Consider the following 23702-nt stretch of genomic DNA (forward strand, 5'->3'; position numbering starts at 1 on the left):
CGGGAAATTCCAGGTGGGCACCATCTGGACTCGGTTATCCATCGCCAATAAGCCCACAAGTAAGAAACATAGAAATTAAGTACAGAGAGAAGCAAGGATCAGTGACTGTGAGGCCATGGGAGGAGTTAAAAATGGACTGGCTTCTTTTTTTTCCCAGGAGAGTGATCCATTCATTTGAGTTCTATACATATATCTGGTTCTTGAATCCTTCATACTCTCCTGTTTGGTCTACTCTGTTGTAAGTTGGAGCTGGTGGTATACCTACACTTGGGTAAAGAATCCATCTTTTAATTAAGAAGCTAAAATGGAAATCACAAAGTATGATCAGCTGAATTAAAATGAAAAAACAGTGTTCCAAAATTAGACATAGCTAACCTATTCCTTGGGAGGAATTTTGTCACGGTAATGATTATACTAAGAAAGAGGCAAACTTGAAGACAAGGACTTCAGAGTCCACTTTTAACAAGTGAGAAAGAGAAAAGCTAAAGCCTCCAGCAGAAAAACAATGAAGAAAAAAAACTGAAAAAGATTAGAGAAAATGAGTTCAAAAAGTAGTACAAAAGTAGTTCTTTGAGACACAAGACAGAGAGAAGAAAGAGGGAAGGCAGGAGGGAGAGAGGGCAGGAGGGAGGGAAGGAAGCAGGGAGGGATGAGGGAGAAGGAAAATAGTTTTCCTGGTCACTGTCACGTCCTATGGACAATAAAAGAGTAATAAAGAAATGTGGTAAGTCAGAGCCAGGGAGATGTCATGGCCAATAAATGACTTGTCCTGTAGGCTTGAGTATCTGATTTCAAGTCCCAGCATCCACATAAAAAGTGGGATATGGTGACATGGAGACATGGAGACAGGCAGATCCCTGGAGCAGGGTGACCAAGGAGCCTATGCTAATTAGCAAGTCTAAGGTCCCAGTGAAAGTCCCAGAACACCAGGTGTACAGCTCCTGAGGAATGACACCCACGGTTGACCTTTGTCCTCTACATGCTCAGGCACACACGTGCACATGAACACATGAATGCACACACATATGCAAACACATACACTTGCACACAGTTACCCAAACGAAATGTGATCAATCTTTTTTCTAAATTATATTCATTTACTCATTGTGTATGTGGTGTGTGTGGGGGGGGTGCACACGTGCCACACACAGTGTGCACTTGGAAAGCAAAGGACCACCTGTAGGAGTCAGTTCTCTGCTTTGACGATGTGGGTCTACAGTTAGAACTCAGGTTATCAGATTCGGTAGCAGGATCCTTTACCCACTGAGCTAGCTTGTCAGGCAAAACTTACATAAATGAAATATGTTTCCTTGGCATGTGTGTGTGTGTGTGTGTGTGTGTGTGTGTGTAGGAGGGAAGAGGTTATGGTGGAAGAACACACATAGGAAGCCAATGCAAGACACCGGAAATCTTTATCACGATCCACCGTTTTGCCTTGAGATGAGGCCTACTACTGAATCTATTGTTTTCCATTTTGCACATGCTGGCTGGCGACAAGTTCTCGGGACCCACCTGTCTTTGGCCTCCCACTGGCACACACAGCCATACCCAGGTTTGTATGTGGGGCTGGATATTTGAACTGCGGTCCTTCTTGCTGAACAAACATACCCACCCACTGAACCAGAACCATCTCCCTGGCTCCTGGAAATACTGTTAGATAGTTAGATAGTTAGTTAGTTAGTTAGTTAGCTAAGCTTGGGGTGAGGGAGATGGCTCAGAGGTTAAGAGCACTTGTCGATCTTGTAGAGGAGTGTAGTTCCCAATGTCCATGTCAGGCGGTTCACAGAGGCCTATATCTTCAGCTCCAGGAGATCTGACACTCTCTTCTGCCCTCAGTGATATACCCAAACGTATGTGCTATACACACACACACACACACACACACACACACACACACACACACATGAACATTTTTTTTGTAAAGAAAACTACCAAATATCCTCTCCAGGAAGAAACTAATGAGCTTAAAATCTTCATACCTATAAAAGAATTTAAATTTGTGGCTTAAAAATACTGAAGCTGTGGAAGGTTAGTTTAAGATGTGTTGCATTCATTTATGCTGTGGAATAGTTGTTTAGTGATGCAAAGATGTGTTGAATTCTTTTAGATTGCATTTGTTTAACTCTGTAAAGCTGTGTTACTTTGCCTGCTTAAAACACCTGATTGGTCTAATAAAGAGCTGAATGGCCAATAGCAAGGCAGGAGAAAGGATAGGGGGATCTGGCAGACAGAGAGGATAAATAGGAGGAGAAATCTAGAAGAGATTGAGGAGCAAGAAAAGGAGAAGAAGAGGAGGACACTAGCAGCCAGTCACCCAGCCACACAGCCAGCCACAGAATAAGAAGAAAAGAAAAATACATAGAATAAAGAAAGGTTAAAAAGCCCAGAGGCAAAATGTAGTTAAAGAGAAACAGGATGATTTAGGTTAGAAATGCTGAATAGAAACAAGCCAAGCTGAGGCCAGGCATTCATAAGTAAGAATAAGTCTCCACCCATGTATTTATTTGGGAGCTGGGTGGTAGGCTCCCAGAGAGAGCAAAAAAGCAACTACATACTCACACAGATAAATCAAATGAGTTACGGGATGGATCCTATACATGACCTTTTCACAAACTCTTCCAGAAAATTAAAAGGACGCAATGTTTCTCAAGTTTCATTCTATGAAGCACCACTGTCCCAGTAACTGCATTACCAAAAGGCACCACAATGTAAGAAAAGTCCATGCCAGTGCCTTCCATGGCTAAGAACGAGATAATAAACAAAACCATAGAATGTAAAATCAAACAAATATAAATAGGAGGATATTTCCTGACTCTGATTTTTTTTTTTTTTTTTTTTGGTTTTTCGAGACAGGGTTTCTCTGTGTAGCTTTGCACCTTTCCTGGAACTCACTTGGTAGCCCAGGCCGGCCTCGAACTCACAGAGATCCGCCTGGCTCTGCCTCCCGAGTGCTGGAATTAAAGGCGTGCGCCACCACCGCCCGGCCTGACTCTGATTTTTTTAATCACAGAATGCAATATTGGTTTAATATTTAAAAAAATCTGTTGATGCAATGCACCATTTTAAAAAACTAACACAGACAAGCAGAAGCCTCACAGGATTACTTCAATGGTTGCAGAGAAAGAAGTTGGCACCACGTGTGCTGTGTGAACTGTGGCTTAAAGTTATTGCACTAAACTGAATGGACTTACCTAATGCAAACTAAATGAAAATCCTCAGGCTCTCCATTTTCTCGTTATTTTACTACATGGTGTATGCTCTCACAGCTGTTTGTATCGCCATGCAGAAGCCCAGTATCACAGTGTGCTGATGCACATCCCTTCCCACTTCTGGATGTAATAAATGCAGTGACGTCACGCTTGTAGCTTGAACTTGACACCACAAAGATGGGCACATACCAAGGAAGAGCTCGCTTTCACCTGGAGAGCTGGCTAATCGTTTACCCATGTGGAAGTGTGATGCTGCCCCTCGCCTCCATCCCAGTGACTGGGAGTTGGCAAAAACTGGTGACAGAAAAATTCACTTGACAGAAATGTTCTATTTGCTCCCAAAAGAAAGCAGGAAGGCTTAATTAATACCTATCTGGTTTGTACTCACTGGGTGAATACTCTTTAGCATAGAACCAGAAGCTGTGGTCTAAGTATATACTTTGATTACATTGCAGAAGACTTAGTTCTCATAATCAGCCATCTGTTCATCCAAAAATGACTATAACTAGTCTGTGAGCATCGGCCATCCTGGTCTGTGGGAGATAACTGAGGTGGTTAGGTCCATGTGTACCTATTTACTTCTGTGCTGCATTGGGTAAATGACAAATGTGTTCATATTGACCTTTTAATATAAATAGCAACATCTTAAGCTTTTGGGTCTCCGTGTCTGCAAAAATTTAAGAACTGTATTGATTTCTACTCTTGAAAGAGATTACTTTTATAGCCTCCAGTTCTGTTGGGGTCCATCAGAGAAAAGACAACAATAAAAAAGGTATTAAAAATCTGCCTTCATAAGTTACCAAGGCTGAAAACCAAATGTTCCATTTACAATGTTCTGATCTTCAGTGCGCGCCCCCACATTGGTAAGATGGGGTTAATAATGACAGCTACCATTAATGATTGTCATGTAGATTAAATGACCTGATCTGTGGTAGAAAAACAGAGTGTTTGGTACTTAAGCACTTAGTAAACATTTTCTATTTATGAATTTTGCTGGCAAGCTCTAAACAGGCAGTCCTGGTATTTACGGTGGGAATTCTTGGCGGATTTCCTTCTAGAAGTACATACCATATTTATCCCCTAAGATTCATGATGGCTGCTTTCCCCCATGTGACTGCTTCGTACTTATTTATGCGGGAAGTCCGTTCATACACAAGACCCTTGCATAACCAGCTGGCTATTTGTATTTCAAGCCTGTCTGAAAGGGGCTGTCCCAGGAGGTGCATTTCCTCAAACACTGGAAAACTGTGAAGGAAGCAGCCCTCCTCTCAGAGCTCAAGACCTGAAGCAGTGAGGCCTTTTATCTTCAGCGGCCTACAAGCCCTCAGAACTCATGGGGGATAATTGCAATGTAATGCCTTACAGCTGCTTGCTAGGTAATTTACTCAGCTGCCACCACCTGGGGAGATTAGACAGGCTTTCCCCTCCTGACATAGGGCCCCCAGAATTTACAGTCTTTCCCCTTTCGCTTCTCAGGTGGTATGAGGGAAACCCCTAGGGGTTCTCTAGAAAGGCAGCCATTTGAACACACACACAAGTTCTTTGCCTGAAGGAGGAAATGCCAGCAAACAAACTCTAGTGGGCCAGATAAACTTTTCAAAGCACAGCATGGTGTTCTTTAAGGAGCCCCGTTATAGCTGAAGAATTACCAGGCTCCACCCAATCCACCAATCATTTTACTGTTTTGTGAGCCACTGGGCCTTTTGGAAGTGCTATCAGTGAATTGTGTCCCAGCTCTCTCTCTCTCTCTCTCTCTCTCTCTCTCTCTCTATATATATATATATATATATATATATATATATATATATATATATATATATATATATACACACACACACACACACACACATATATAAATCCTAACCCCAGAACATCATTGTGAGACCTTCTTTGGAGGCAGGTGGTCTTTACAGAGGTAATGAAGATAGAGTAGTAATTATATGTTCCATATTAATGTTTGAAACAGGAGCTAATAGCAGTGCATAAGCACCATAACTTTGAAATATAAACTATAAATGGCATTGTGAGCTCTATAATAATTCAGGCGACGTGAAAATATATGAATCTACTGATCAGGGCTGCTTGTGTTATTTTGTTACTGTTGTTTACTGCTTATATTCATTACTGGAAGAAATGGTAAATTCCTGATGGGAAGTTACAATAGTTGGATGATCTCTCCAAGTTCACCGAACATCTGACAACCACAGGGCAGTCAATGAGTGTCAGACTAAAACCCTCAGTTCTGAGTCTTCAATTCGTTGAATTGTCTTCTCTTTAAACATTTCCCACTTTTATCCTTCCTAGTTCATGTCTGACAAACTTATTTGTCAGTAGCACTGAGAGTTTATTCTCTGGGCCCTGGCATTGCTTATGAGCTTTGTTAGCAGATATTTTCTTTATTTACTGTTTCCTCTCTTGTGGCTACAGAGCTTCTAGGAGAAAGCCCCCAGCAGACCCTCTGCTCTTGTTCCCAAATCTGCCACACTCACCTGTAATGGTTGAAATCTGTTTCTTAGTGGTGTGCATTATGGTTAGGAGGATCCACGTTCACTTATCACACCTCATAGCAAAGAAGTGTTCTATTCTCAGCTCTTCCAAGTGTCACAGCCATGTACATTGAACCCCAAGATCTGACTAGAACACAAGGAACATCTTATGACTCGGACAAACCATGCTCCAGAAGACCTATTATATACGAGATCTACAAAGTGAAGAAAAACATGGTTTTACCATCAAGGGCTCTTCCAACATCTGGGCTGTGTTCTTGACAGCTCTTTACCTAGTCATCTGTCTTTACTACTTTCACTTCTCTTTCTTCTACACACATGCTGGCTTCCACAGCTATAATATAGTGGAGTGAACATCTGGTAGTCCTCCCCAGGCCCTCCCTAGAGGACACCGTTTTGAACCTCAGCACCCACAGGGATGGCACGCTTCCTGACACCATCTGATTGGCTTCGTTCCATTCCTTATCCCACCTTTCTCCTCCCCAACTAGAGACTTCTCAGCTACAACATCCACACTCAATTTCTTGACTTAGGGGAACTCCACCTAAGAGAGTTGTCCAAGGAAGTCACCTGTGAAGAGCCACTCTGGAATTAGATTAGTCAGACTAATACTGTGGAAGTGGCATGATAGGACATCCTCCCACTCCCATTCTGTAGCATGACCTTTGACTTCCGCTTTGGTTATGTGGATAAGGTATAAATGAAAGAAATTGCATATATATATATATACAATAGCACAGCATCTGGTCATTGGTGGTCTTTAATGGAAGGATATATCAGACAAATATAAATATGCTGTGAATGAACTTGGGTTACAGCACAAAAGCTAAACTTTATCTAGGACACAATTTAGAAAGTCTACTATTCTTAAAGTTTCAGGGTTAAAAGTTAAGCTTATAATAGAGCTCTGGTTGCCTTGGAGGTAAAACTATAGCCTATAAAGGGAAGAACTGAGACTCAAGTTGGAGAAAATTGAGTACAGAACATAAATCTCCAGACACTCTTATTCTGGTATAATTGGCCCACCTCCTTTAAACAAGGAGAGCTTGTAGCATGAATCTTAAAAGTTCTTATTAATAAAATCAAACCTGAGCCAGGTATTGGGTTAAACACTGGAAGATCAGAGAGACAGAACAAGCCACAGCTATCTCACCTCACCGGATCCTCAGCTGGTCTTGTTTCCTCAGACTGGAAGCCTCTGAGTCCTCATCCAGAATGGGTCTCAGCTGAACTGTGCTGCTAGAAGCCTGAAAGCTTAACCAGCCAAATGCTTAACCAGCCAAATGCTTCTAGTTTCTGGTCTCCACACCTTATATATCTTTCTGTTTTTGCCATCACTCCCTGGGATTAAAGGCTGGCTTTCTAGGATTAAAGGTGTGAGTCACCATGCCTGACTGTATCCTTGAACAGATGGATGATTTCTGCTTCTGGAATGCTAGGATTAAAGGCGTGTGCTACCACTGCCTAACTTCTATGTTTAATATTGTGGTTGTTCTGTCTCTGACCCCAGATAAGTTTATTAGCATGCACAATATTTTGGGGAATACAATACCACAGGAGCTTTTTTTTTTTAATTTTTTTTTTATTCATTTAACATACCAACCACAGAAACCGCTCTCATCCCTCCTTCCACTCCCCCCACCAGCCTCCCCCCTTGGTCCACCCCCATCTCCCCCTCCAAAAGGGTAAGGCCTCCCTTGGGGAGTCAGCCAAGCCTGGTACATTCAGATGAGGCAGGGACAAGCCCCTCCCCCTTGCATCAAGGTTGAACAAAGCATTCCACCATAGGTAATAGGCTCCAGAAAGCCAGCTCATGCAGGGATAGATCCTGATCCCACTGCCAGGGGCCCCTCAAACAGACCAAGCTACACAGCTGCCTCACTTAGGCAGAGGGACTAGTCCAGTCTCGTGTAGGTTCCGCAGCGGTCCATCTAAAGTTCATGAGTTCCCATAAGCTTAGTTCAGTTGTCTCTGTAGATTTCCCCATCATGATCTTGACCACCCCCCCTTGCTCATAGAATCCCTCTTCCCTGTCTTCGACTGGACTCCCAGAGCTTGGCCTAGTGCTTGGCTGTGGGTCTCTGCATCTGCTTACAAGGAGAGCTTTTGCCGTTGCTTAGAAAGTATGCAAAGTTTTCTCCTAAGCCAAATACTTGTTACACCTGATGACTCTCTTCTCAAGATCTAGTGCCAGCCATCTCTTATCTTTGATTTTTTTGGGTGATTAATTACCTTTCCTTCTTGCTGTGACAGGATACCTGGGAGAAGCAGATTAAGGTAGAGAAGTTCTGGCTCACCGTGTCAGAGGGAACCATCCATTGTGGCGGTGACATGGCATGGCCACTGCAGCAGCTTGTCCGTCCACTGAGGTGGATAGCACAGTTTGTTCATCACTTGAAAGATCTGGAAGCAGAAGATGCCACCAGAAGAGGAATGGCCTATCCGTGGAGATCTACCTCCACTAGCCAGGCCCAGAAGCCTCTCTAAATGAGAGCATGAGCCTCTGGCGTGGACATTTCATAGTCGAACCAGAATATATGGTAAGAAGAAAATCAGGCCTTAGCATTGCTCAAGCAGAGAACCCAAGAAAGCTGTTAATTACCACGAGAGAGCAGTGAATCCTACATAGCCCTAAATGAAAAACCAGAAGTCCCTAAGGACTATGCAGGATAAAACTGAATAAGAGAGAGGTGATCGGTGCATTTCCCCAAAGTAATATGATCTCATAACTAGGGGAGCTAATCTGAATGATGCTTGAAAACTTCTTGAAATTTGAAACTGTACTGACCTAGATGAGGTGAGATGGTTAGACCTTCTAGGCAGAGTTATTAAGGATGCCAGTAGAAGCTGTCCTTCATAAGTCATGGTTGATAGCACCATTTCCCAAAGCAGTAGAAAAGAATCTTGAAATAGCTCCAACCAGATCACATTTAACCAGAAAAAAACAAGCTATCATCACTACAATGGGCAGCCAAGCCAAAATTGCAAGTAGAAGGCCATGATCTGTAGATTTACAGTGTTGTATAATTGATCCTCAGTGTTCTAGGTGAGAAATCACCACCAAAAGAATATTGCTGGGCTTAGAGGCTCCCCAAAACTTCAGGAAAAGTAAGCATAAGGTTGATTCTATAAGCTACAATAAAATAAATTCCATATATGGAGTTTATTAGATTGTGACTTACAGGATGTTGTCTGAGAAGTCCAACAATGACTGTATCATGACAGAAAGGCTGAGAATCCAGTCACCAAGAATGGATGACAAGGATTCCCGAGAGCTGCTGGTCTTCAGTCTATGCTGCAATCCTGGAGAAGTTGGATTTAATGCCAGTTACACTGACCAGACAGATGGACATGCTAGGGAGAGTGAGGGTTTTAGGTGATTCCTGATGTAGTCAAGTTGACGACCACAACTAGCCATTACAGGTGCATTGTAGGAACAGTGTGAGAAATATCAAACCAAAAGATGCATGAGCTCCATAGCATTGCTCCCATGCGGGAAAACCGGTATGGGCGGTCCAGAGGACACAGAGAAATTCCTTGAGCAGATAGCCCATATTCCTATGCTGACTACTCCTGTGCTCCCAGTGTGCTCTACCTCAACTCATACTTTGGCTAAATAAGGAATTCCTTTGACTCACAAGAGAGGAAAAAGCAAACCTCAGCCTAGCTTTTGCATTAATATGCCAGATGTGTTTATGCTATCTGCAAATGGACCGTCTCCACACTACGGACAAGTTAGATTTCTGCTGCAACCACTCTATTATTTAGTTCTCAACTGGATAACTCATAAAAGTATGAACTTATATTAAGCTTGAGGAAAGAGTCAAGCTTAGGCATGTCATCATAAATCATATAATATGGCTTTATTGGTTTTTAATTTTAACATTAAGGAGATTTTTTGATAAAAATAGCTCAATACAAGCTGTACTCAATTTAAGCAAAGCAATGTGTAAACTCAGATTATTTTGTTGCAGGTCTTCAAAAACTCCCTAAGACATTGGATATTATGAGCTAATTTGATCAGAATTAAGTTCAGTTATTATAATTTTTAAAGACTGTGCTTGCTGATGACCCTCAACAAAATTTATGAAAACCTGGTCATATAAATTTATTGGTGTAATATAATCTTTCCTTTAAATTCTCCAATAAAACTAATTGCTGTATTGCTATAGCTATACCAAGCACTTTTCTTACAGATACGCCAATCTTCAACTGCCATATTGCTGTACCTACCTCCAGAGATTAGTATGGTAGCATAGTTAAAGAGCAGGGAATATAGATACATACAGGGACAGTGAGGTAGGTCTGGAGATCAAGGTGACTTCAGAGTCAAAGCAGACATTGTATGCTCCAATGACATGTCACTAGGTAGGATGACTATGTGTATTTCTGTGTGGAATTCTCCAAAAGTGCAGCTTTTAAGTAGACAGATGCAAATATACAAATTACAATGTATATACATATAATAAAAACCTGGCTAATGAGCACTATCTAAGCAGCCATGGTTGTAATGCTGTCAACTAGTTCCTGTGCCAATTTCTCTAAATTGTGAGTTCCTTTAGAAGCAGCTTCTTTTCCTTCATATCTTACTTTGACCTAATATGTCTTGGTCCTCTGTCTTTTGAATGGCCCTGCCCACTTAACACAATCTCAAGCTAGATAAATCCTCTGGTTACACTATCTGCCTCCATATCAAAGTTGCTAATTACAGTTGGTGTGAGGGTGGGAATCACATACTCATGCAGACAGCAGCAAGCAGGACATTTGACATTAAATGAGGCCAATCAAGAGAGAAACTGAAAGGATGGAGAACCCCCAAATAGGCCACCATGATCCAAGGGCATGTCGTCCACGAGAGGCTCACTTTAAATCTAAACCACAGAGAGGTTGGAAGTGAAGGATGAAGAATATTTCATGTGAAATTCCCAAAAGAGAGCATGGTGAGTATTCTGTTGTCAGACAAAATAGACTGGGAACCTAAACTATTAGAAGAAATAAAAAGGGTATTATGTAGTCATTTTAGTTTCAATTCTACACCAAGACTTAACAACCACAAACATTTATATAACAAAATATCAGGATACAGGAAACCAGAATTGACAGGACTGGAAAGAAAAATAATTTCATAATAATAGTTAGAGATATCAGTACGCCCTTCCTGGCAATGAATAGAGCCAGCAGACAGATGAAAGCAGAAAAAGGAACAGTACAGTAACCAAATACATCTACCCAGTGTGCACACTGCCACAACAGAACCCTTAGTCAGTTCTCATAACCCTGTCTTAAGAATATCTAAATTAATTTACAGATTAGTTCCCTGTCTTTATCTTTTCCCAATCATGATATTAGAATAAGTTAAAAACACCTGTAAAGTCTTGTTTTCTTTATGATACTTCAGTTGCCATATTAAATAAACTTGCTATTTGAAAATATAGGAAATTGGACCAGCCAATAAGCTCATAAACTCAAACATATTTCTGTGCTTTCTTGCCTATAAATACATTACCAAGGATACCTCCATTCTGAGTAAAATTTCCACAGAGAAAATAGAGACGTTATAGGGGACAAAAGAAAACTAACTTTTTAAAAAATATCTAAAATTAATATCCATAAAGAGAAAAAGAAAATTATATCTACAAAATTATAATAGCCAAAAGACAGTAGTAAGAGAATCATAATTTCAGTGACATGTTAGGAGAGAGCAGAACTATACTCCCCACGTGATGACCAAAAATTGCTTCCATTCTTGAATTCTATGGCAAATTACACTTTCAATCAGATATGAAGGCAGAATAAAGAGACTTAGACAAAATAGGGAGTCTTTCTTGGAGAGTTACTGGGAAAATATACTCCAGTGAATTAAGGCTGGAAATGAAGAAGAGAGAGCCCAACTACTCAGGTCCCAGAGTGGGCAACACACCACCACAGTGGGGATGTCTTAGAAACCATGTCACTCTAACCACGTCCAGATTTCTTGTCTGGCTCTGGAACAGGAAGAAAGGATAGTCTGGGCGGCATGTCCCCAGCGATTAAAAAAAAAAAAAAAAATGAATTGCTGCCGTACTTCTTCAACATTTAGAATGTTATTTCTAATATTTAGTAGGTTTGAAAAAAATCTAAAAATTATGAGGAATATGAATCAGATAGAAGATTACAGAAGAGTAGAGTTATGCGCATCTATACTTGTGGGCTCAATATTTATTTAGCTGAAATCCTTTACGAATCAAGAGTAGAAGACAATTAAGTTGTCTGGTATGAAACAGAATTTCAACCACCCGAGTAGGAAATCAATGGATATGGGTAATATAAAATTATTTTTAAGTACAAAGAGAAAACAAAGAAAAGAGGCAGATGAAAGCAGCTACCCCTGAGCACTAGAAGAGGAAGCTAGGGAGGGAGGAAGTAGGGAGTTGCTATTATCTAACACAATAATGTAAAAATTGGTACTTAAGCTGAGTATTTTATTAAATACATAGAAAGATCAACTCACTGTAGGTATGGGTGGGAGAAACTGCATCTTTTAGGATCCAGCATTTTGAGAGTAGGAGCTGTTGTCTCTCTATCCATGTTCTTCAGATGCTGTACAAACAGTATCCAGTGTTTAGAGTGGGCAGTAATGACATACTAGATACTGGACAGCTTAAAGAAATCAGTCGGGTGGTGGTGGCACATGCCTTTAATCCCAGCACTCAGGAGGCAGAGGCAGGAGATCTGTCTGAGTTCAAGGCCAGCCTGGTCTACAGAGTGAGTTCCAGGACAACCAGGACTGTTTCACAGAGAAACCCTATCTCTAAAAACAGAGAGAGAGAGAGAGAGAGAGAGAGAGAGAGAGAGAGAGAGAGAGAGAGAGAGAGAGAAGAAATCGGTTTTTTGTTTGTTTGTTTGTTTTTTCCGGTTCTTGAAGCTGCCAGACTAAGATAAGGATGTGACATTGGTGGGTTCTAGTGACTATCCTCTTGTTAGCTCATGTGCAGTTCCCTTGTCACTGTCCCCACTTGGCGGGGAGAGACAGACCCAGACAGAATACATTCAAGATAAGGCTACCATGAGGCCCGGGTCTTACAACCGCATCTCACCAATTCCTTCTTAGGGCCTCATTTCTTAGCATCACACTAGGACTTGGAGCCTCAGCAGACAAACGAAGAAGGGACATTTAGTGCATGATTACTAGCAGCAGTTCAGTAAATGGGTATTCACGGCAGCTGCTGTTTTTCCTGTCAAGAGTGCTCTATCAGACTGGATGGCGACTACTTCCTGTCACCCACCTTCCCCCTGGAATTTGCGTCCCAAATCTCCAGGTTTTTGAACAGTTCTTTGAGAACATTGGTATGTAGCTCAAAATTCTGACTTTTTTTTCATTCAATGGTCAGCTTTGACGAAACACACACACTGAAAAGATACCATATAAACTATGTGCCAAGCCAGAGAACAGTAGAAATGACTCCTAGGTGGTTGGTATTTCTTAGATTGACTGATAATAACCAAATGGTAGAATAGTTGTTTGTTTTACCTTCCTTCAGTCACCCCAGTCTCTTCCACAGCTCTACACGGTCACAGCCCACCCTCTTTCAAGAATGAATTAAAATGCCTCATTCTGCACAAGAAAGTTTCTCTTTTTCCTTGAACTTCTAGAATGACTTTAAAGAGGACCAATAAGCTCGTACACCTTGCGGGGCAATTATTTGTGCTATGTCTCTTGGAATTATCAAGTACATACAAGACTTTTAAAATACATCTATGGGACAGCATGCAGGAACATGAAGATGAGTGATGATTCTTTGTTAATTTGCACTTTGCACATAAACATCATTAAATGTACTATGAACCACAAAAGGCATACCTGAAATACTACTGCAAAGCACCCACCAGTCCAAAGACCGCATCACCAACTCTTTCCGTCTGCCTGATGACATAAAGAGACTCAAATGCTCATAAGCAAATGTGGGTGCAATGTTTAATTTTCTCCCTCCTCTGAAAACCAGTGAATATCAGCTTTTACTTCTGAAAACTTTATTTTTTTGAATAGCAAAATGTCTTTAATATGCCTAGATTGTACAAGTAAATTTTTGAATGCAAAATAAAAATCTGAATGAGGCGGTCAATTAGATCAAGTTGGAAGCACAGAGTTATAGAAATCTACTGGGAATTAAGTTCTAGCAGGTCCCACTATGTTAGTCAGATGTCCTTGGTTTGCTTAAATAGAGTCGGTTTGAACGAGCTATACAACAAAACTCACAAAAGTGTTCAGGATCCACCCATTCACTGACTATTCACCGAGGTCCTCTATAGAGGCACTATTCAAAGCCTTGACTACCACAGTAATGAGATAGAGCTGTGATTTATGGAAAGTGACTCCACAGTCCAAATTTCTAAAGACAAAACTATGTCAGTACAGGCAAGACTTCAGCATGGGCTTATAATCAACCAGAAGCAGGGCTGGAACTGGGACCAGGGCTGGCACTCAGTACAGTGTGTAGGGTTTTTAGCATGTGTGAAACCCTGCTTCCAGCCCTCAGCACCATAATGGAGCAGAAGACATCCTGGGCCACTGGTGGTGTGCTTTCCTTATGTGTCTTTCATATGTCTGCAGATAACATTTCTCCGTTTTTACAGTACACATTGTAGGGTTTAACTATTCCATAGTTTATATATGGTTTCCTTTGGATTCCCTCTTTCCATCGTCCTTAGCAGGAAGAATGAATATATGAAATGTAGGGCCATAGGACTCAGTTCAGTGTTGACACCTCCTGTGGCTCTGGAATTGAGAATGTGAAAGAGATAGGAGTTCTTTGGGTTTGAGCAGACAGTCATCTCATTCTGAGCCAAGTATTAATCCCCAAGTAGTAACTAACTCTCTCCAGGCATGAAATTTCCCAAGTTCTATAATTTAATAGAGGTAGAGTCAGGGAAAGGGCTTAACTTCTTTAATCCTTAAATCAGTTCTCTTTTAATTTGCTGGTGTTGGGATGAGTGGCTGAATTCTGGTTGCCATTTTTAACTAAGTAAGTACTGGATGAAATACTGTATAATTATAAATGATAGCACATATTCAGCTATAAAGAAGGTTTATAAAATGTTGTGTTTTGATCTGTTTCTTGTATATTTTACCTTGGAGCTTCTTGTATCCTGAGTTATATTCTGTGCCACATTATATGAACACAGTGAATAATATAATTGAAAGTTAAACTTCTAGTACAGTTTTCTAATACTGCTAAAGAGAAAATCACCAAGATTCAGAATACTTGCAAAAGTATGGCCTGAGAAAAGGTCAAATTTAATCTGGATTTTGAGGAGTGGCTAAATTTAGTGTGGCCATACAGAGGAATGAGGGCACTCTAGGCAGGACAATATTCTTGAGAAACTGAGAAGATGGGGTGGATGTCTTTGGGGCTATGGAGGAGGGAAACTGGGAGGGGTCGAAATCGAGGAAAGCACAAAATCTCCTGGACATTTTTGACTTAAGGGTTCTGAATTTTTAAAGTGTAACCTGGGTTTCTCTTCTCCTCCCCTCACTCGCTTTAGAACTCTTGATGCCTAACGAAGTCGCTTTTTGTTGAATTTACAATGTTTTGTGCTTCTTCCAGTTTCTAGTGGTTTCTCTCGAGTTTTGTACAGACCATAAAAGTTCGAAGTTTTCAGATAACACAAAGAAGTTATGAGAAACAGGTAGTAATATAAATGAGTGGGGCTGCAAAGTATGTTACCCTTTTCAACCTACTTATGGGTTAAAAAATAGCCCAAAAGTGATCTTCATACAAAGCTATAATCCTTACCATGAGAGTAAGAGAGAGTAAGCATATCCTTATGTACCAGCTGTGTAGACGATTGCTGTTAAGACAGACCTTCAGTCTCGGACAGAAGAGAAAAAAAAATCAATATTAATCTACTCATACTTGTAATGGAAGTATGTGGTCATATAAAGTATTACTGGCTAGCCCAGGATCACAGACTGAATTTGAAGACAGATGCTCTGCGTGTACTATGGAAACAATAGACCGTAACATTGTATTTGATATGGAAAAATCAATCACAGCTTTAACAGCTAGAAACTGCTCCACTTTGAGGCACGAATACAAAGCACCTCAAGCAGTTGTTAAACAGAAGGGCTTTCATGATTATTTAATCACTTGAGAGGCTGAACCAATTAAAATATCATCTGCCAATACGTTCTCTAGGATTTGTTTTCAGCAATAATACATGTTTTCTCTAATCTATTGTCTTGACCTGAACAATGGCACTACAGAAATGAGAGCCACCGGGCTGTAAGTACCCTTACCAATGGGAAGGGCTTGCAGATTTGACTTAGAGCTGGGAAAGGCTAGGTTTCCTTCAGGCATTCTTTTTTTTTTTTGGATTCTATTGGATAAGAATCTAATCTTACAAAGGTTTGGCAGTATGGATCTGAATCATCAAATAACAACCAAGCGAGGGAAGACTGCAGCTTTGGAGATCTGGTAGGAATTTGGATCTGGCTAAGACCACATGTGGAAAATGGCACTCCAGTGGGAAGGGCTCAGATGTTTAGTTTTCAATGGTTCATAAAGAGGCTACTGCGGGTTTTCGCCGTGACTAGAAAATCTGCAGCTTAAGTGAGAGAAGGGAAAAGATTATGGTAGGAAGGGGGATTGAGGCATGGATCTTAAAGGTTTCAGAACTTAAAACCTAAAGAGACAAAGACGTCCCGAATAATCTAAAGTAGAGAAAGTACAATTGTACATTTTAGAGAAGTAAAATAATATGGATAAGGAATTGTAGAGAGAAGGTTCTAGAAACAAAGCACATAGGAGTCTAGTGGAAAAGTTAAACTTGGGAGTGTGAAAGAAGATAGCCTAGGAAAGGTGGGTTGCAGAGGGAAGAATTGAACATGTGGCCTCGACTATTCTGTGTGAACTTTATTAGACAGGGCAGTCTGTAGCTGGTTTGGGAAGACACAATAATAACCCCACCAAAAAGAACAAAACGCATTGATGAGTGCAAAGATAGCATGATGTTTATATAAATGTGCTTAACTCTTACTCACTCTTCTATTGGCCTGTAAGTCTTGGTGCTATTATTTAACATGTCTGAGCTTTATTCCTTCACCAATTTTTACAAGTGGGAAATAATATCCGATAATGTTATCATGGGAACAAAATGGGACAACTCACAACTGCACTACAGTAAAGCACATGTTAAAAATGCCATAAATACCTTTCATACCTTAAATTAAGAAAGGAATAGCCTACTAAATCCAACTTTTAAAAGTGTGTTATTGCCTGAATCTTAAGTGTCCTGAAGGCATATAATCTGAGGTCATCATTAGCTTACAGCGTTGTTGGAAGATGTGGAACCTTTCCAAAGGGAGCCTAGTAACAAACAGTAAGATAAGTCATTGTAAGTATGACCTTGAGAGGGACACTGGGGTGCTTCCCAGCTGCCATGGAGTGAGTAGTTTCCTCTGCCATGTACTTCTGTCATGATAGACTGTCTTACCACAGACCCAAAAGCAAAGATGCCAACCAACCAAGACCTCTGAAAGTGTACGTCCTCCAAAAGCTGTTCTATCTCAGCTGTATTATCATAGTAATGAAAATGTGTCACAGGAAAACGTCATTGAGAAGTGAAGTCATTGCTACACTTATTCCTGAACGTGTAGTTCAGAAGTCTTTAGATCTAGTTTGCTGGATGAATTGGGAGAAGTGGGTTAAAGAAACTCTAGACCACCGTAAGCCAAACTTAAGGGGTGATTCTGGCATGAATTCAGGAGACTAGAATGCTCATGGGAGAATGTGGATAGTAAAGGGTGCGATGATGAGGCTTCCAAAGAAAAGGAGACTCTTGGGAGTTAGATCGGAGTCCACCCACTCCATACTGCTGCAAAGAACTTGCCTACATTTCCTACACATCCTGAGACTACAGGAGAGGCTAGCTTTAACATGCGTTATGCTCACTCTGAAGCAATCTTTAAGGTAGCACAATATTTAAGCCAGTGTGGGTGGCACTGACTGTTTTTAGCCAAGTGTAGTGTAAAAAAAAATCAAGAGCAAAGAAAAGCAGAGTCTTGCCACTAAAGAAGCCTATTTAAAGCTAAATCCAAAGAGGAGATACATGTAAATACTAGGAAAAAGAAGTCAAGGGCTTTGCACCAAAACAATGGAAGGGTGACCTGAGGGCATCTCAGACATTGGCAATACCCCACCTATGCCAGGGTCAAAGGTAGAAAAGCACAAACTTGGGGTCAGAGAGATGACTGAGAGGTTAAGGCAGCTTGTCCAGAGGATCTGGGTTCAATTCCCAGATAGTTCCTCACAACTGTCTGTAACTCCAATTCCAGAAGATCCAATGCTTCCTCTGTCCTCTGCAGGCACCAGGAGTCTTAGTCAGGGTTCTCTAAAGGAACAGAACCAATGGAAATGTTTAGTTATTTACATATGTTATTTATACATATTTATTTTTATATATGATATATATCTATATGTTTATTTATTAAGTTAACTTTAAAATAGTAATACTATCTATCCCACCTGAGGAGCCAAGAACCCTATAGCTACTTGGTCCTTGATGTAGGATGCCTCAACAATTGAGTAGCCCCACAATGACTGTCTCTCACTGTGGGGTGACATTATTACTCAGCCTACAAGCTGGGGCTCCTTAGTATGGCACTAGAAGCCACTGGTTCTTAATCTACAACAAAAGCACGGGAGCCCTGTTTCTGCTGTTAGCAAAGCAGTCTATGGTAGCAGCAGCCAGGCAGATAAAGCCAGTGGCAGCAGGAAAAGCCAAGCCAGCAAAAGATGAGACAATCCTCCTTACGTCTCACCCTTTTTATCTGGGCTCCTACCAGAAAGTATTGGGCTGGGTTTTCTCACATCAATCAAGGCAATCAATATAGTTCTTTAGGTGAGTCTCCCTACTCAAGGGAGTCTAACTTGTGGCAAATTGACATTAAAGGCAACCATCATACCAGGCATGCATGTGGAAATTTCAAGAGCAGACATAACAAAACCAGGTTAGGTCACTGGAGTTGTTCCCTCCAAGGAGACACTGGAGTACTTTCATCCTCTGCTTCCCAGCTGCCATGGAGTGAGTAGTTTCCTCTGACATGTGATGCACAATCATACATACAGGCAAAACACCCATGCAAATACATTTACAAATTAAAAAGCACAAACTCTTATCAAAAATATTTGCTTCATGAGAGAACTTCATAGCACCCTATTCTCAGAGGCAGCCTAAGAGATTTTTTTTCCCCTTGGGATTTTTTCCTCTCTGTTCAACTATCCTGACCCTCAGAGACCATAGAAACCATGATCCAAGGAAGTTTTGACACAATTCGAACAGGGAACAAGCTTTCCCATCATCTATATCGATGCTGACGTTCTAGGCATGCAGAATGCAAGAGTTATGAGGGCACAGAAACTCTCAGCTGGATGTTTAGGAGGCCATGGAAGACCAAGGAGTGTCTGGTGTGACCAGAGAACCTGAAAGCAATGTCCAGTGGTATCTAAGGAAGCTGTGAAAGAGAAGCTAGATTTGTGATGCAGAACCCAGGAAACTGAAAGAGGCTGGAGGGTGACCACATGGGCTGCAGCCAGCAAGTCTCTAAGGGCTGTCCTTCACACTTCCACATCCCGGATGCCAGGTGTGGAGCTGTGGGATTTAATATACACCCTGATGGGTTCTGGCTTGGTACGACTCTTACTTCCTGTGCTTCTGCTCTTTACTGAAATAAGGATGGCCAGCCTGTTGAAGTCACATCACGGCATATTGCAAGTATGTAAGCTGCTTTCAGATTTTACAGGGGCTCATAGCTGAGTCAGCCTTGAGTCTTGGAGAACACATTGAACCTGGACTTGGGGAATGCCTGCAAATGAACGAAGTACATTTTGTATTGTCATGTGGACATAATCCTTTGAGACCAAGGGCAGACTGTATGGCTTGGTTCTTAAAGGTCTCAGATCTCCCCTCGCCCCCCTCCCTGTCTCCATTACTGCTCAGAAATGGTGAGTCCTGCAAGAAGTGGGCACTAGTCATCTAGTAGAAGGAATTCAGGTCATTAGAAGCAAGCTTTGAAGAAGCTGTTGAGATCTTGTGTGTGTCCGCTTTCCTGTCTCTCTCTGAGTGTCTCACATTCATACACAGGATTCCTTCTTTCCCCCTTTCTCTTTCTCTCTCTCTCTGTCTCATGCTGTCAGTATTATGTAGTCTGTTTCTCCCTGCTCCCTCTCTTCTTTTCTCTCTTAGTTTTTCAGCAGCAGTGAGATAAGCATTTCTGTGCCATGTACTTCCATGATGACGTATGTCCCACCACTGTGTATCATGGCCCAAAACAGTAGACAATGGCCCTCAGACTCTTAAAGAACGTTAAAAAAGGATGACTTCCTCTTAAGTAGATTTAGCTCAGCTACTTTGTCAAAACAATAGAAATCTGACATATTTTGTATGATGTTAAACTCTTCTAAATACCAACAATTTGTTTTTTAAATAATGAACTTGACCACTTAATAAAAAGTATTATATTTTCCTAAATGAGTTATATTAATAAATAAAAACACACATAGCTGATTTATTCTAGAGGAGCAGTGTTCAGTCAAGATTGTAATATGGTTTGAAATGGAAACATTTTCTTGGATTTAAAATTATTTCTAAGTTATGAGAACGATTTTTCTACCTTAAACTCCTTGACTATGTAGAGACTTATGGGGTCTTGAAAGTTAGGCTTTACATCTCCCCACCTTCATCAAGAAGCTTCTTTTTGCAGTAAATGGTGATTAGCACAGAGACAGACCCACATCTAAACAATAAGCAGAGAGTGTAAGACTTTGGAGGACTCAAAAGTCCGTGGATGTCTTTATCACACTCCTCCCCTCAAGGATCAGGGATCTATGCTAAAGTGGAGGTGGGAAGATTGTCAAGAGCCAGAGGTGATGGATGACTCCAAGGAAAAAATATCTTCCAGACACAGCAGGACTGACGTAGATTACATACACACACACACACACACACACACACACACACACACACACACACACACACATACACAGAGACAGAGAGAGAGAGACAGACAGACAGAGACAGACAGACAGAAAGAGACAGAGAGAGAGAGAAAGATTAGATAGAAGATTAGATAGATAGATGATAGGTAGATAGATAATGATAGGCAGATAGATAGATAGATAGATAGATAGATAGATAGATAGAGAGTAGATAGATAGATAGTAGATAGATAGATAGTAGATAGATAGACGACAGATACAAAGTAAATACAAAGTCCCATCCCTTAAGAAAGAAGCTATTTGCAGTTGATACCTTCTGGGAAAGAAAAACTTCATTTTCTACAATGGAGTGTCACTGGGTACATCAACTGAACTCCAGGGTAGACTCAATGTTCAGGAGTAGTTGGACAACACAAAAGGAACACCATTTCTCTCTCTCTCTCTCTCTCTCTCTCTCTCTCTCTCTCTCTCTCTCTCTCTCTCTCTCTCTGTGTATGCTATTCATTTTGTTATTTTTCTATCTTAATGTTTTGACTTCAATTGTTTTTGTTTGATTGGTTGTTTGGTTGTTTCTTTGTTGTCCATTTGTTGAGAGAGAAGGAGCATGAAGTTGGGCTGGTAGAGAAGTAGGGAGGATCTGAGAGGAATTGGGAAGAAAGATATAATCAATATATATCATATAAAAATTTTTAAATAAAAAAAGAAAAGAAAAATTGGGCTCTAAAAGTCAGAAGTGTTCAGACAATTCAGACTAGACTCCCATGTTGTCCCCTTATTACTTGTCCAGGCCTCACTGTTTCTAAAATATCAAATAAATAAAAAAGAAAATACGTCTCCCTGCACGTATTGTCTCCCACACATCTGTATCTATGACCAAAAAGCTCTCATAGCCCTGATTACATAGTTTTAAAGATGATTAATTATTGAAAGAAGAGATTTCAGTATCTACAGGGGTGTAAGAAAACATATACTGAAGTAGTTTTCACTTGCTCTTTTGTCACAGTCGTGATTCTTATTCGTTTTCTTCATTTTTCTCTGAGAAGTGTTCTATACCTATAGCATCTTTTTACCTCTACAGAGAATAACAAAAGTATCCAGGACTGCTCTGCAGGCTGACTCTGCCCTGAACTACACATACACATGAGAACGTTAAATTGTAGTACATTTTGAATTGACTTCTCCTTGTCCATTGCTTGCTTGTAATATCCCCTTTTAATCTTTTTTTTTTTTTATAAATAGAAATGCATCTAAGCCATGCCTTCCACAAACCATAATAAGAAATGTCTATGGCACATTAGTGTTTTCTCTTTGAAGGCTGGTGCACCTAATTGAATGCAGTTGGCAAAAAAAATAATGTGGCAATCTTCGGTACTCTTCAATCCATGTAGCATTGTGTTCGCATATATCACAGGGTAATTAATTATAGTCCATTACTCATGTATGAGACTATGTCACACATTCACACACTACTGTGAAGACACCCCAAAATAATTCATCATCAAAAGAAAAGTGAAAATGATGTAGTTGCATTATATGAAACTTACTGCTTGGCCTTAAATTCCTTTCCCATAAACAGAGGTAATGAAATCACCTGTCTCAACGGCACTGTGAGATTAAATTAAAGGATAAATATAAAGTATGTGGTAGGTCACATGTCACATAATAAACACTTAATAGATGTTAAGTATCTTTTGCCTAATCACTACCGTTTAATAGGAAAGCAAAAGAATTTGGGTCCTTTATATAGGGGCTGCATTTAAAAATATAAAAGAGTAAAGAAACTGGGTAAAATTAATTTTAATAATATCTTTTACCCATATCATCACACCCATATATAGTCAATATAAAAAACTTACTAATGAGTTATTTTATATTCTCCAATTCATACCATGTCCATGAAACATAGTGTATGCTTTATTCTTGTATCATTTCCCAGTCAAGACTGGCCATACTTCACGCAGTCAATTGCTTCCCAGAAGCTCAGTTCAGGCATGACAGCTCTGAGTGAGTCATTTCATGGTAAATAGTACAAAGCCACCCAAACAAGACAGATGGAGAGAGAGCAAAATCTACACAGTCCTGATAGGCTTGCCATTTTCTTATCAAGTTACCTTAAAAAATGCTAGAAGGGAATATAAAGTAATATCTGAACCGAGCAGAAGTCATTTTCATCACATTTTTCAAAGCATGTCACTTTCCATTATTTTTTTAAAAGGCGTATTTTGAGATCAGCAAGCATATGTGGAATTCTGGAGAAAGCTTCTTGCTCATAGACTCAGAAAGACCCATGCAGTGTTCAAAATGTTCTTAAAATATTTTTGAGAAAATACATTTCTGTTCTCCCAGTGTGGAAGTACCAAAACCCTTCTGGGACACACCCCAGGCTTGCCAGCAGTTTATAAAAAAACAAAAACAAAAAACAAAACAAAACAAAAACCAAAGCAGATAATCCAATCCCTCCACCTTCCCCTCCTCACTTCATGAGATGATTTCATAAGCTCTCCCTGAGCTTTATTGACTATTCATTCCGTGCCATAGGAGAGAAACCTGCAATATTTATTCATAGGATATTATTCTTTTAAAATGCTTTCTAAGCTAAAGCTTTGGTAAACGGCAGGGCATGGGGTGGGGGTGGGTCGTTTTCAATGCCTGGTGTAATTTTTATCCCTGAAGTTGCATTTTTAAAATAGCTGAATAATTAAAGTTTCCTGGAAAACCAGGCAAGGAATAAAGTGGATAAAGAGACTCACAAACCCTGGGCAAGACTGGCATCTGTATGTGTGTATACATACCTAATTCCCACACACATCTCAACAAGATCAATCATGCCTGGAGAACGGTAATGGAGACGGCTCTCAGTCTGCAGCCAGTCATACACACGAGGGGAAGCCTTTTCTAGCCGTAACCTATCACTATGTGCAAACAGCTGAGGGCATTGGTCCTTTTGTCAGATTCTGACAGCCGAATCAATAAAAAGACACAGCAAAAGTTCAATCAGAACAGACACCACT

The sequence above is a fragment of the Peromyscus californicus genome, unplaced genomic scaffold, assembly GCF_007827085.1.
Source record: "Peromyscus californicus insignis strain IS unplaced genomic scaffold, ASM782708v3 Scaffold_17__1_contigs__length_78620276, whole genome shotgun sequence".
Classification (NCBI taxonomy): Eukaryota; Metazoa; Chordata; class Mammalia; order Rodentia; family Cricetidae; genus Peromyscus; species Peromyscus californicus.